This window comes from Desmodus rotundus, chromosome 11 (assembly GCF_022682495.2).
Source record: "Desmodus rotundus isolate HL8 chromosome 11, HLdesRot8A.1, whole genome shotgun sequence".
Classification (NCBI taxonomy): Eukaryota; Metazoa; Chordata; class Mammalia; order Chiroptera; family Phyllostomidae; genus Desmodus; species Desmodus rotundus.
Window position 1 is genome coordinate 8,448,547 of NC_071397.1, and position 15,298 is coordinate 8,463,844.

A 15,298-nucleotide genomic window follows, 5' to 3' on the forward strand; every position below is an offset into this window, starting at 1 on the left:
TTATATTGTGCAGCCCCTCCCCTGTCTGTTCTGTAACAGTTTGGTGACCCAGATGGGACCCTAATTGCCCGTGGCAGACTGACCCCTTCAGGTATGGGAGAGACTGCAGAACTCTCCCAGTCTCTGAGAATTTCTCCACTCCTCCTGAGGGTGTCGGCCACCTGATCACGCCTGAAAAGGTGAAAAGGAAATGGATCTGGAAATGGAGCAGAGAAGTGAAATGTTTTGGTTGAAAACTTGTTTCTGAACACGGCTTTGGAATAATGGAGTTGTGGATGATGGGTTGGCTGGTATGCTGTTTCCAGGTTTCCCGGTCTGCTCACTTACGGGTTTGGCGAGCCCAGGTGGCACTAAGGGAACCTGTACTCAGGTTTGGGGAGGAAGCGAACCCCTAGGCTTTGTAAGCCGAGCCTGCCTGTTTGTTGGGGATTGGACAGCAAGCCATGTGGGTGCGCCACCATTTTGGGGTAAAATGGAGGATAAGCCACCTGAGTGCCCCACCATGGAGGACGGGTCATGCATGGGCATCACCGTCTGGGACGACCAAGCGTGCATGGGCGCTGCCGTCTTGGATGATGGGTCATGTGAGAGTTCCGCCACCTTGGAACTGGGCGAGGTGGTAGGCTAAGGGTTGTCTTCAGATTATAGGCTGTGTGTTGCTGCTGTGGGGACACTGCACCAGTCAGGTTCTCTGTGCAGCTGGTTCTGTAGGGAGGGCTCTGGTTCTGAAGGTCGTGAACTGGGGTCCAGGGGCGACCGTCTGATTTACAGGGTGTTTGCAGGGTCTAAGCTTCAGAAAGCTGCAGGATGTCCGTGCGAATCTGGGACTTTCAGTGGAAGGTGCCTGTAGTGCTGGGGACACTTGGCTGCCAGAGACTGAGTTTAAGTGCTGAGTTTAAGTATTGTCCTTCCCAGTGTGGGAAAGGAGCCGGGATTAAAAGAAAATTGTGGTTAAATCTGGGTGGGTAAAACTATGTAGAAAGGTTGTGAAAGTTTTGAACCTGGAGGAAAGGAAACCTCAACTACTTGTTTTCTGGTTTTCAATTTGGTTCTGTTTCCGATCGTGTCTCTGTATCTAAAGACCTAGGAAAGGTCACCTGTAACCAGTTGGGGAGAATGCCTTTGCCCAGGAAGGGTCATCTGGGGCTGATGAGTGTTTCAGCCTGAGGCAAAGCAGCACATCCCAGCCAAGAGACCGGGTCTGAACAGGCGTGTCTGCAGAGGAGCCAGTGGACGCTCTGGTGCAAGAGAACGCCTCTGTGTACTGTTCTATTTTGCTCTGTATCTGCTCAGAAAAATAAATTAAAGATTCCAGAGAAGGTTAAAACTTCACACTGTGTAAGAAAGTGAACAAGAAAAAGTGTAAGGTATGCAAATGAAGAAAGTATATAAAAAGGTATCAGAAGGAAAAAGGCTTTCCTTCACACTTTGTATTTTTCTCCCTACCCGATCCCTCCAGAATTTGGCATTCTGAAAGATGACAGAAGGTTTCTTTGCATAAAACCAATAGAACCAGTCATTAATGGTGGTTTGTGAACTGAGATTTTGACTGGGATGTCACGCCTGAAGGAGGCATGTCTGGGGTCTAGTCGTCACCAGAAAGCCCTGAGGGACTGGGACTGGGATTGACTTGCGAAGCCAGCGAAAGCCCAGGAGAAAAAGCCTGGTACTTTGGTTGGGTGTGCGGTTTGTGGCAGTCTTTCCAGGGAAGGAACAAAGGTTGCTTTCCTAAAAAATGGCTGAAAAGGAACCTGTGGGCACAACGGAAGCCTCAAGAATTTAGGTGAAACAACTGGTACGGGTGAAGCCAGGTGGCAGTTGTGGGGCTCAGCTTCTGTGCCCCGAGGGGAGGACTAAGAAGTCCATCTAAAGGCTCCCTGTGTGAGTGCCAGCAGAGCAGACTTAAAGATCACGTATGGTCCCTGGCTGCTCTTGGCGTGTTTGTGCAAACAAACAGGCAAAATTAAAAGCTGGACTCAAAGTAGTCCGTTTAATAACAATGAGGGTAATCTTAGGGCAAAAAGTTGTGGTCTAAGGCAAATCACAATACTCAGTATTGTACATCAGACTGGTGCAGCTAACTGTCTTGAATGTTTGTTTTTCATTTAAAAGTTAAAGCTGGGTTTTTAATATCACCAAAAATGTTCAATGTACAGGCACGAAGGACCTGTCAAATTGCCACTGTGAGATGTCATTGCAGCAAGGGCCTTGCAATGGATGTCTTCCCAAAAGACACTCTCGCAGGCACAGAGACTGGCTTGGGGATTTTTGTGTAAATTAACGTGTGTTCTTCCTTCTGTTTTCGTAGGGCATGTACCTAAGACCTCATTACCTGAGTGTTTGGTTGCAATATAGGCTTCACTTAACGGGCCCGCCTTCATCATTGCCCCCTGAGACTCAACGGTTTGACTGAACTAAGTGGTTGGGTTGGGGTGGTCTGTGGGCTTCACTTTAGAACTGATTTTCCCTCTTCTGGCCTAAAGGCTGGGACAGAAAGGGCCCAGAGATCTGAAGGGAGGGAAATCCTGATATATTCCCCTCAGCCGAGCGAAGTGTAGTGGGCCACAAGGGTTTTGGATGGGTGTAGCATGCTTGTACACCTTCCTCCAGATAAGCCATTCTTTACCTAAGTCCCTGCCTTCGTCATTTAGGGGTTATGATTTAATTGTGCTTCCAACTCTCTTTCCAAATCTGTCACCTCCAGAATACGACTAAGATGCCAAGTGTCCAATAATGCCAGCCTTTGGACACCAAGCCTGCAACTTCCTGGTGGCAGTTAACTGACCTAAATTCTGTAAGGTCCTTCCCCTTACAGGAAGGACTCCCTCCGTGCTGCACCCCCCTTTCAGGGCACCCCTGACCCAAGGGTAGGTAGGACGACGTCCCATGTCCAGCCAAAAGTAGTTACAAGAAGATGAGACCTTTGTCCATTGTCCTTTATATGATTATAAAGGGGTTGTATATCTGAAAGGAGGGATTTGTAACAGGGTGCAGCCAAGAGGGGGGACCCAAATAGGGATTTGTAATAGGGTCCAGAAGAGCTTGGAGATAATTGGCTCCACACCACAGGGCCACACCTGCCCAGAATGCTGGCAGCTGTGGCCAATTGTGGGAGGAGCCAGAAATGGGGCTGCAGAGGAAGACTGGTGCTGGGATTTAAACCTGGGCATGGCAGCCATTTGGCGTCTGTTTTTGAGACCACACACCTTTCAGGGGGCCACATGGCTTTGGCAGAGAGTCAGGACCATGCTGCTTTGGGGTGCTCCCTTTTGCCACGCGGCTTAGGCAGCAGGAGAGACTTTGCCGGGAAGAAAAGGGGTGAAAGGACTCTTGCTGGTGGGCCATGAGAAGGTGCCACATGGCTTTGGATTAACTGGAGATTGTGGCGGCGACACAGCTGATGGTGCCGGGTGCCTGAATCATGGACTTCTACTTTCCTGAGGTAGGGTACCCCAGACCGGGCAGAGGGAGAGGGAAGGACGGTGTGTGTTTGTGGGTATTCTAAAGGATTTTAGTCTATATTATTTCAAGTAAATAATAATTCCTTTCCTTTTTATCACTCTGGCATTGAGAGACATCTTTCCTCTGGCGGCGGGCAAAGCAAATCTGTACAGGGGAGGAACCCCTGGAGAAAAAGGGGGGGTCTTTTATCTCATTCAGTCCCCTCCCCCAGTCTGTTCTGTAACAGTATCACATGCTGGAAGATAGTCCTACTGTGTGTTGGTAGTACAAAGCTTGCTCTGTATGCAGCTCTCCATGACATTGGACAACACCCAGCTGGTCTACACCCTGTTCACCCGACAAAACAAGTTTACCAACCACATACTTGGACCTTGAGGCGATGACAAATTTGGTATTTACTTTGCTGCAGGCAGGTTACAACTTGTGGACCAGCACCAGCCCATAGATCATAAGGTCAGTAACTCAGGACTAGAATTCTCCCTATGTCTTCCAAGGCTGGGCACATGCGTGGTCCTGGTCCTCATTCTGGGAAGCCTCACAGAGGGTGCCCTTGTGGGACAGGATCGTGGCTGTATGTCCATTGGCCTGAGGCTCTCTCCAGAAGAGATCTTCCAGGACAGTCCTTGGCTCTCCGCTACCCTCTCCTCCAGGCATCTCCCAGCCCTTGCCCTTCTCTCTCCCCCAGCCTTAGGAGACAGGGCTCCCCTCAAGGGCCCTGGCTAGGGGTGCAGACTTAGCTGAGGACACTGAGAGCCCCTACTTTCTGTCACAGCTTTGGGGCTGACACCACTTCTTTCCCTCCTCGGCCTGTCACCTGCCCACAGAAGCCATCATCTTCTTGTTACCCTTAAAAGCCCTCATCACTTTTCCAGAGACAACCTCCCCAGCCTCCACAAAGGGCTCTGAGCACAGGTTGGTCTGGGGTTTTACTTGGAAGGCAGAGCTGTAGGAGTGCTGAGCAGGCAGCTTACAAAGTCTGAGGGTCAAGAGGGGCCCATAGAGCCTGCAAACCAAAGGGTCGCTGGTTTGATTCCCAGTCAGGGCACATGCCTGGGTTGAGGGCCAGGTCCCCAGTAGGGGGTGCACGAGAGGCAACCACACATCAATGTTTCTCTTCCTCTCTTTCTCCTTCCCTTCCCCTCTCTAAAAATAAATAAATAAAATCTTTAAAAAAAAAGTATTCAAAGTCATGAAAGGCAAGGACCTACATCCAAAATTACTCTACCCAGCAAAGCTTTCATTTAGAATGGAAGGGCAGATAAAGTGCTTCCCAGATAAGGTCAAGTTAAAGGAGTTCATTGTCACCAAGCCCTTATTATATGAAATGTTAAAGGGATTTATTAAGAAAAAGAAGATAAAGATATGAACAGTAAAATGACCACAAACACAACTATCAACAACTGAACCTAAAAACAAAAACAAACTAAACTAAGCAAACAATTAGAACAGGAACAGAATCACAGAAATGGAGATCACTTGGAGGGTTATCAGCAAGGAGGGGAAGGGTGGAGAATGGGGGAAAAGGTACAGGGAATAAGAAGCATTAGTGGTAGGTACAAAATAGACAGGGGAAGTTAAGAATAGCACAGGAAATGGAGAAGCCAAAGAACTTATATGTATGACCCATGGACATGAACTAAGGGGGAGGGATGTTGGTGGGAGGTGGGGTGCAGGGTAGAGGGGTAAAAAGGGGAGAAAAAATGGGACTATTGTAATAGCATAATCAATAAAATATATATTTTTTAAACTTATTAACTAAAAGCCTTCCTTGGTGGGTAGTCATCTCCTAGGTGGCATTTTTCCCTAACAAAGGTCAACCTTTACCTTAACTGAGTCTGTGTGTTGTCTTTTTACATCTGTGATAACAGATCCTTGGAATGTCAGGGTAACTTCCCTTTCTCCCAAACCCCTTGGGCACAATCAGAGACCACAAATCCCTTCATTGTTATTGTTATTATGTAAATTGTTGAATGCTAACTATCACTTACCCACCTATTTAAAAGAAGTATGCATCATTTTACCTTTTATCCTATCCCAGAGGTTCCCTGACCCGCCCACCCTCCCGCTTTGCTCTCTCCCGCCTCCCCAGTGGATCACCAGTGGATTTCACGTAACCCCCTTGCGTCTCCTTTGATTCTAACGTATAAAAGAAGCTGAACTGCCATTCGCTAGAGCATTTCTCAATCTGTATAGATGTTAATTGCCAGCAATGGGCTCAAATAAACTCACCAAAAATTCTCTACAGGTTTGAATGTTTTTCATCTTGACAGATTTTAGAGAGAGAAGAAGATGGTGGCGGGGGAGAGAGAGAGAGAGAGAAATCGATTGGTTGCCTCCTGTGCTCTCCTTGACTGGGAATCAAACCCGCAACGTTTTGGAATACTGGACGATGCTCCAACCAACTAAAGCACCCTGCCGGGACAAGGCTCTTTTGTTTTTGTTTTTGTTTTTTGTTTGTTTGTTTTAATACTCTCTGTGGAAGTGTTTTGTGAGTGCCATTCTCTTTTTGGGAATGTCACTCAATTAAACAAAAGCCACACCTAAAAATCTCTTCAAGGTAAGGTCTCTTCTATGCTTTGGGCTTCTCATGAGATGCCAAGGGATAATGTCTTTAAGCCCCTCGGAAGCCTTGTGTTTGATTGAAAGAATCTGTGAGGAACACACCCTTAAACTGGTCAGAGGCCTTTTGTCTGAGGCCCTACCTTTGATAGCCCTGAGATCTTAACAAAGGATTTTATAGACACACTCTTGGTGTCATCTTTAGACCATATTATCTGAAAGTGCCCTGGCCTTAATTTCAGCATCATGTACTGTCTGGAGAGGCTAAGAATCTTCCAGCTCCTTCATGTTTGATAGCCCTGTCTGCGATTTTTCTCTCTCCTTTCGCATGTACAATAGCCTCAAGAAGAAACTTCGAGGCGGCACCCTCGGCACTTTGCAGGGAGAGCTCAGCTGCACCACCAGTTCTTTAGGTTCGTTTCCTACTTTCCACATTCCCTGCAGCTGGCAGTGTTGCTAAACTTTGTGCCACTAGACGGGGATCTCCTTTCTTTCTCACCCACTGGCCAAATGAACCCGGAGAACAGATATAAGGTCTGTACACTCTCCTCATTGGTAAAAACAGGACTGATAGTATCCACATTAACAAGCCACTTGGATTACTGAGTAGGATGGTATATTCATGAAACATCATACATGTGGAGGACACTGAAGAGATGCCGGGCTTTAGAGGGAGTGAGGTGGAGTGGAAAGAGGACCCACCTGTGATACAGCAGAGACAACTCAGAGCTGATCTTGACTGGAGGGATGGAGGGCAAACTTGGAAACCTATGAGAAGTAAGCTCCTCTTTTCAGTGGACAGCGGAGGGGAACATGGGAGAGAATCAGGGCAAGAAAACCAGCTGACCAACCGGGGCCCAAAACACGTGTGTGCTCCCTGACACCACTCTCTGGCCAGCAGCAGCCCTGCCAGGAGGCTGCGCCCCCACCCTGGTGTGAAAGGGGATGGGGATGGGGTTGCCTCTGCGTCTGTGTGCAGTTCTGCGGGTATGAAAGTAAACAGTGCAAATGCACAAGCCTTGCAGATTATAAAATTCTGTGAATGTATATTGTTCCCTAAGTTTCTTCAAGCTCTAAACTCTGTCCTGCATTCCCACTCTCGGTGTCAGGAGGCCAACTTCTCTGTTTTGCCCTCTTTTCCGATCATCACCCTTTCTTACCCTCATTCTCTCACTGGCCCCCGGAAGCCCTGCTGGAGGTAGGGAATAGCATCCTACGGAAGCCCAGGGAGTGGAGGGGCCCAAGAGTGGGTAAGACTTGCAAACCAAGACCCAGGTGAGTTTTCTTAGCTCAACCCTGTGTGAGCTTGGGCAGGTCATTGCCCCTCTCTGTGCCTTTGTTACTTTCTCCGGAAAATTAATGAGATGAAGAGAGCCCTGAAGCCCCTCCAACAAAGCCTAAGGCAACGAGTGTGAAATGGACGCCTTCCTGTGTCCAGCTCAGGCTTGCCAGGGACAGGGTCCCATGGCACACAAACAAACAGAAGGAGCCGGAAGCCCTTGAATATGGCTTTGAGTTCCTAGGTGGAGGGGCCTCTGGAAGATTCCAGCACAGGCTAAGAAAAGGGAGCAATGGAGCAGGAGCAAGTTGGAGAGGACCTGGCTGGAGAGCAATGCACAGCCTCCTAGGGGCATCTGCTGGGATTCCAGCCCCACCTGTTTCCCCCTGGGGCAGCCCTCAGGGAGTTCCACCTGTGGGTCCTCAGATGAAAGCAAATGCAGCCAACATCAAAGCCACAGTCCTGGCAACGTGCTCACTTCTCCTATCCTTGGCCAGCAGGCCTCTGCATTGGCTGCTCCTAGAATTGCGCATACCACACAGGTCTCTTGTGGTTTTTCCTCTTTTCTTTGTAAATTATGTATAAACATCAACATTTTTCTGACTCTACAAATCCTGAAATTCATTAAGGGAAAATGTGAAATTAGATTCTTTCATGGATTTATCTTTTTTAACCCTCACCTGAGGATATGTTTATTGATTTTAGAGCGGAGCAGAGAGGGAGAGAGAGAGAAACATCTGTGTGCAGTTGCCTCTTGTATACACCCCAACTAGGGATCTAACCTGAAACCTAGGTGTGTGCCCTGACCAGAGAGCGAACCCGCAGCATTTTAGTGTAGGGGCGATGCTCCAACCAACTGAGCCACCGGGCCAGGGTTCATCAACATATATTTTCTAAGATTTTATTTATTTTTAGACAGAGGGGAAGGGAGGGAAAAAAAGGAGGGTGAGAAATGTCAATGTGTGGTTGCCCCTCACATGCCCCGCACCCGGGAACCTGGCCTTCAACCCAGGCATGTGCCCTGACTAGGAATCGAACCTGAGACCCTTTGGTTCCCAGGCTGGCACTCCATCCACTGAGCCACACCAGCCAGGGCATCAACATATTTATTTAAGTGACATTTTCCAAGCCTCTGTAGGTAGGGCAGCAGTGGGGGCTAAGGTGGAAGGGTGCCCCAGCGCTGAAGCTGCCTCTCCCCTCCTCCTTGCCCTCCTCCAGAGCCAGCCTCCCTGCTCCCATTGCCCCTCTGAGGCTCCTCAGTAAATTCTGATCGCAGCTCTCCCCTGCCCACCCTTGTCCTCTGCCCAACCTACATCTCCAATCCTCCTCTCCTTTCCCTTCAGCACCCGCACAACCTCCCAAGGTAGAAACACATCACTGACCTACCAGTTAGGGCTTATGGGGTCCAGTGCGGTATAGGGCTGTGGTCAGGACAGAAGGACCCTCTGGTTTTGTTAACTATCTGTAGCCCGTCCTGCTGGGGGAGAGAGGTAACACCAGGACCCAGGCAGTGGGAGACAGTGTGCAGATAGAGCAGAACAAGAGTGGGCAGCCTTGAGTTAACCAAAGTTTCCTCCCTACACTTCTCAGCTACTCTCCTGCCTGCTCACCCACCCACCTGAATGTGGGGAGGGAGGAAGCTAGGCAAGGGGGAGTCAAAACCATCTCAGTTTCTAGGGGCTGCCTTAGCGGGCAGAGCTGAGGCCTCTCTGGGCCCAGAGACCTTCCATGTGCCTGGTGCAGGTGGGGGTGCTCTTCTGGCTCCACTTCACTCTATTCCCATGGACCCATCACCCCGCACCTCCCACTTTCTCGAAGGAGGCCTTTGTCCTTCTCAGTTCCTCCTTCTCAGAGGTGCTGGGGGAGCCCTGATGAATCAGGCCCGTTTCCCAGGGACCACATCATTCCCTTAGCCCCTCACCCCACCCAAGAGCTCCAGGAGAGGGGCAGCTTGGCTGAGAGGATCTTTCCTTCGGCTGACACTGCTAGGAGCCCTTCATCAGGCCACACGGGCCCTCGACTTCAGGTGAGGAGCTGGGGAGAAGAGGGGAAAGAGTCAGGACAGGAGGGCTGGGGCAGGGAGAAGCAGCTGTGCAGCCAGAGGGCCCACCTGGAGGCACGTTCCTTTGAGGTTACACTGCAGGCCGCCCTCCCCCAGCCCTGCAGGGGCCTCGACCTGAGGCCTTGTATTCCAGGCTCCTGCCCCAGGAGGCAGGGAAAAGGAGGGCTTTCCGTAAATCTCTGTGGCCTACTGGCCACCGCACCCAGGCACAGAGCAGGAGGACTCTGTCCTCGTCTCCCACAGGGGACCCTGGGTCTGGTTTCCCTGTTACCCCCACTGGGCTGTATAAGCAGCTCCCCACAGAGAAGCCAGGAAGGAAAACTGATAGATTTCCTACTTAAAGAACCAATTCTTACGTATGATAAAAGATGCTACACACTATGTTTTTAAAAAGGGACAGTGCAGAAAAAAATGACATGTTCTACAAAGATTAATATCCAGAATGCATAAAGAACTTGTAACATCAATAAGAAAAGGACAGCAATTCAATGGAAGAAAGAGACAAGGATAAAAACTGCAAAATCCAAGGAAACACCGTGGGAAAATCATGTACAGAAGACAGGACCGATGTTATCAGTCACTGGGAAAATGCAAAGGGAAGCAACGGGAGGGCTCATTTTCACCCATTAAGTTAATAAAAACTTGAAGGCATGGTCGTCTCCAGTGGCAGTAAGGTTGTGAGGAAATTGGCAGTCTCAAAAGCTGTTGGTGGGAATAAATTAGTGCATCCTTTTAAGAAATCAGTTCGTTCGGATTTGTCAAAATATGAAATGTGCCCCTTCCTGCAAACGATTCGATCGCACGTGTGTGTGAGAGAATACATGCACAAACAGGTGTATCAGAGACTGCTTGTTGCAACACTTTCATAACGGGGAGACTTAGAAACACAGTCCTAGGAAGCTGGCCATGCGTAAGAAGAGAACTCCCGTCCCACCTCGTGGATGCTGGGGTTCGGTCCCAGACCTCCGCAACAAAGTACATACGGCAATAAAGAGCGTCACATGAATGTTCTGGTTTCCCAGTGCACATAAAAGTTATGTTTGCACTATACTGTAGTCTATTAAGTACACAGCTTTATGTCTGAAAAACAGTGTACATATCTTAGTTAAGCTCTGAATGATGTGGCTCAGTTGGTTGGGCATCATCCTGCAACGTGAAAGGTCACTGGTTCAATTCCCGGTCAGGGCATATGTCTGGGTCATTGATTTGGTCCTCAGTAGGGGTGCATGCGAAAGGCTACTGGTCGATATTTCTCTCTCACATCGATGTTTCTCTCCCTCTCTTTCTCCCTCCTTTCCTCTCCCTAAAAATAAATAAAACAAAATCTTTTTTAAAAGATGTACCTACCTTAATTAAAAAACACTTAATTGCTAAAACACATTAACTACAACCTTGAGTTTGTTGAAAAAATGGTGCCGACAGACTTGCCAAGGCTGAGTTTCCACAAAACTTCAGTTCGTAGAAAATGCGATATCTGCGAAGCACAATAATACGAGGTGCGTCTGTGAGTGATGTTTATCTCTAGTGGAAGGTGCTGTGCAGCAGACTAGAAACAGTGGGCAGAGCGGTGCATACTGACATGCGTAGATCAGACAGCCAAACACGTTTAGGTCCAAACACCAAGCTGCTGAGTGACACATATCGTAGAACTTCCTTAACATAAGTTAAAACGGAGATGAAGCTATATCCATAGATACAGTGTGTGTGTGTGTGTGTGAGTGGGGAAACGTATGTCCCCACTGTGTCCCAGCCCCTAAATTCTCGTTCATCATACAGCCCAGCAAGAGGTTTACTTTATGTTCACGTAAGAATCCAGACAAAAATGCTTACAGCGCCTTTCTTCATAATTGTCATAAACTGAAGACAACCCGCTGGAGAATGGATACACACGCTACGGTATATCCATACAATGAAATGCTTACTGCTCAGCGATACAGAGAACAAAGGACTGATACCCACAACAGACTGACAAATCACAAATGCATTATGAAAGAAGCCAGATTCAAAAGGCTGATCATACTTCAGTTAAAAAAGAAAAGAAACACTCCGCACACTGCATGATCCCATATCTACAACATCCTGGAATAGGCTGAACTGTTGGGACAGAAACCGCTCACTGAGGGACCTGGGGGTAGGGGGTGGTGAAAAGACTGTTCTACGCCTGGGCTGTGTTTCCAGGCTTCATGACTTAATTTGCCAGAACTCATAGAACTGTATAGTATGTATGTAAGAACTGTATACTATGTATGTAAGCCATGCAGAAACAACAAAACAGAGACCTCTGTCCCCTACCAGAGAGCCTGTCCGCTCACTCACTGACCTGGACCTGGAGGTTACTGAAGCCAGAGCTGTCCTCACTCCCTTCTTCCATCTTTATTCCTCCTGTCTTGCTCCTCCTCTCTCCTCCTCTTCTTTAGCAGCAGGAAGCTTCCTTCAAACGGAACCCCATGTGTGTCCTGGACACACACCTTTTGGGGTGGCACAGCTCCTGATGAGGAAGGGTAAGGTCCCTCCCTCAACAGAACTTTGCGCCCATGTCTTCATTCTGTAGATGAAGACACTGAGGCCCCCAAAAGGAAAGGGGTCCCCCTATTGCAGCAATGCTCTGTAACCCCAACCTTCCTACCATGTGGCTTTCAGAGACCAGCCAGGACCGGCTGAGAGGGGCCTTCACTGTGAATAGCTAACCAGTCTGGAGCCTTCTAACTCTGCAGTCTGGTCAGGGCATAACAAAACAGAAGCAGACTGGGGGGAAATGTGTCCTTTCCAACCACCTGCCCCCTCTGCCCCTCTCCCTAGTTTCCCATCAGAAGCAGTACACAGGGTCACGTGTCCAGCAGGAGGGACCGGTGCTGCAGGTGGACCAGGAGCTTTGCCAGATGCAGACACAGCCCTAATGAGGGTCATCTCTCAGCCTCTCCGCAGGCAACTGTCTCTCAAAGACGCCAGGGATCCAGGAACCTCATTTCTGGAATGCATCTCACAGATATGCACGTGTGAAAAGACATGTATGGCTGTTGATCACAACATCATTTGCAATCCAAAAAATTGAAAACCACCTAAATGTCCAACCTATTGTACATCCATTCAATGGAATTTCTGCATCTTTACAGGATAAGGGAGATCTCTATGGACTGATACGGCCTGATCTCCAACATACTCTGTATTTTGTTAGGTGCAAAATTTTGTCTAGAATATGTTAGCTTTTGTGTTTTAACAATGTGGAAATTAAGGACACACACTCATATACATTTTTAAAAACTCTGGAGAAAAAACCAGCCCTGGCTGGTGTAGCTCAGTGGATTGAGCTCGGGGCTGTGAACCAAAGGGTCACTGCTTCGATTCCTAGTCAGCACACATGCCTGGATTGCAGGCCAGGTCCCCAGTAGGGGGCGCACAAGAGGCAACCCCACATTGATGTTTCTCTCTCTCCTTCCCTTCCCCTCTCTCTAAAAATAAATAAATAAATAAATAAAATCTTTAGAAAAAACAAACAATAAACCACTAACAATTGTTAGGGTAGTTAGTAGATGATGTGGGCTGTGGAAGAATTCACAAAGAGAAGAAAGTGTAGATAATAAAGTCTTTATTCGCTCTCCAAGAAAGGAGAGGGGGGTGGTGTGGACAGATACACCAGCCTTGAGGGGCGGGAGCTTTGAGCTCTTACTGGATTGTAATTGGACTAAAAAAGGGTGGGGGTGTTGCTGTCATGTGGCCCCTGGGCTGTTGGGGCGCTGTAACACGAGGCTGCCATTTGTTCCAGTGTCATCTTCTGCTGGTGGCTGTAGGGAGTGGTTAGTTCTGTTCTTGCTTCCAGTGATTTCCAGTCCCAGGGACCAGCTCAGCAGAGTGAACCGGCAGTCACGTTTAACAAGGTCGCAGGCCTGCTGGACAAACGGGCTGACTTTCCCCTTTCAACACAATGGGAGCTGGGGAAGGTGGGAGGACGGCGAAGGGGGACAGTGAGGCAGAATAGAGACTTTTCACATTTAGATACATTGTTGTCCATTTTTGAACCATGCAAAATTAATTTTTTCAAAATTAAATAGATTCATTTGAATCTATTCAAAATTAAATTTTTTAACAGTGACTGCATGAGAGCTTCCATTTCAGGGAAGATGGAGTAGATGTGTTTTTCCCGATTCTTCTCACTGAGTACAACTAATATCCCAGGATTACATAGAATTCAAACAAGATGACTGAAAAGTCAGGAGAAGACAGTGACTGGCTGGAGACTGCAGGACCTCAGGAACAGCCTGCCGTGAGGTCCCTGGATTTCTCGTTACCTCTTGTACCCCAGACTGGACACTGGAAAAACTACAGCCCAGAAAGGCCCATCAGCACAGAACAAGCCCTGAGAAACGCCTGCTCTCTGGTTCCCAGAGAACCAGGGAAGCGCAGTCGAGCAAGACAGGAAGTTTTAGGCAGTGACCCTCTACTCCCGCCAAATACCACTGGAAGCCTGAGGCCTCACCTCACCAGCAAATGCTGCTCAGAGAGCCTACGCTCCCTCCCTCACCAGGCTGTGAAAGGGGCCTTCGTCCCATCCAGGGAGGAACAAGGAAAGCCAGAGGGAACCCAGGATTTTGCTCTCCTAAGGGCACAATCAGTGGAGACCAAGTAGGGAGCCTGGACTCTGCCTCCCTCCCCACTGGGGGATGTCAGAGGAGGACTAGTGAAGCCCAGGACCCTCAGCACTGTTCAGTGTTACCAAGGCTGCCCCGCCCCCAACAGTGGAGTAGAAGACACCGGTGGCAGTAATGAGGCACCCCCTCCCCTCCCAGGCAGAGGGTGTCAGTGAAGGCCTCACTGCCACCCCTCCCAGCAGGTGGAAGGGGTGCCTTCCCCTCATCCAACCCCACTAAGCCAGGGTGTCAACAGAGGCCAAGAGGAGAGCCTGGGCCTCCACCTCTGCCTGGCCCCTGCCCGGCAGAAATAGGTGGCACCCCACCTTCACCCGGTGTCAGAGGAGTCCTGCTAAAACACCAGGTTTAAATAAGATCCAGAGGCTCTCTGCTTCTCCTCTTGGACAGACAGCAGCCTCTTCCTGCGCAGCGCCAGCCACAGCCCTGAGTCACCAGGGTGAAGATCGGAGTGAGTGGATGTGGCCATATTGGGCCCCTAGTCACCACGACAGCTTTTAACTCTGGCAAAGTGAGTATTGTTGCCATCAATGACCTCTTCATTGACCTCAACTACATGGTCTGCAAGTTCCAGTATGATTCTACTTGTGGCAAGTTCAAAGGCACAGTCAAGGCTGAGGACCGGGAAGCTTGTCATCAATGGAAAGTCCATCTCCATCTTCCAGGAGAGAGATCCCACCACCATGAAATGGGGTGATGCTGGTGCTGAATCTGTCGTGGGGTCCACTGGCGTCTTCACCACCATGGAGAAGGCTGGGGCTCACCTGAAGGGTGGAGTCAAGAGGGTTGTCCTTTCTGCCCCTCCTGAGGATGCCTCTGTGTTTGTAATGGGTGTGAAGCATGACAAGTATGACAATTCCATGAAGATTGTCAGCAGTGCCTCCTGCACCACCAACTGCTTGGCCCCCCTGATCAAAGTCATCCATGACAACTTTGTCATCATGGAGGAACTTGATGCATCACTGCCACCCAGAAGCCCACGGATGGCCCCTCTGGGAAGCTGTGGCGTGGTGGCCGAGGGGCTGCCCAGCACATCATCCCTGCTTCCACTGGCACTGCCAAGGCCAGGGGCAAGGTCATCCTGTTTGCATGACATGTGGAAACCTCAATCCCTTCACATTGCTTTACCCTTCCCCATTTATAACACAATAAAGATGAGAGCACAAATTAATGAAGTTGAAAACAGAAAGACAACAGAGAAAATCAATGGCTTGAACAAGGAGCTGTTTCTATGAAAAGATCAATAAAACTGACAAACCTCTAGCAATGCTGGCCTAGAAAAAAAGAGTAAAG

The 15,298-nt window shown here is 49.0% G+C and overlaps 1 pseudogene; it reads left to right on the plus strand.

Moving 5' to 3' along the window:
- Window positions 1–472: 472 nt before the first annotated feature.
- Window positions 473–15,098, plus strand: LOC112302424 (glyceraldehyde-3-phosphate dehydrogenase-like; annotated as a pseudogene).
- The last annotated feature ends 200 nt before the right edge of the window (window positions 15,099–15,298 follow it).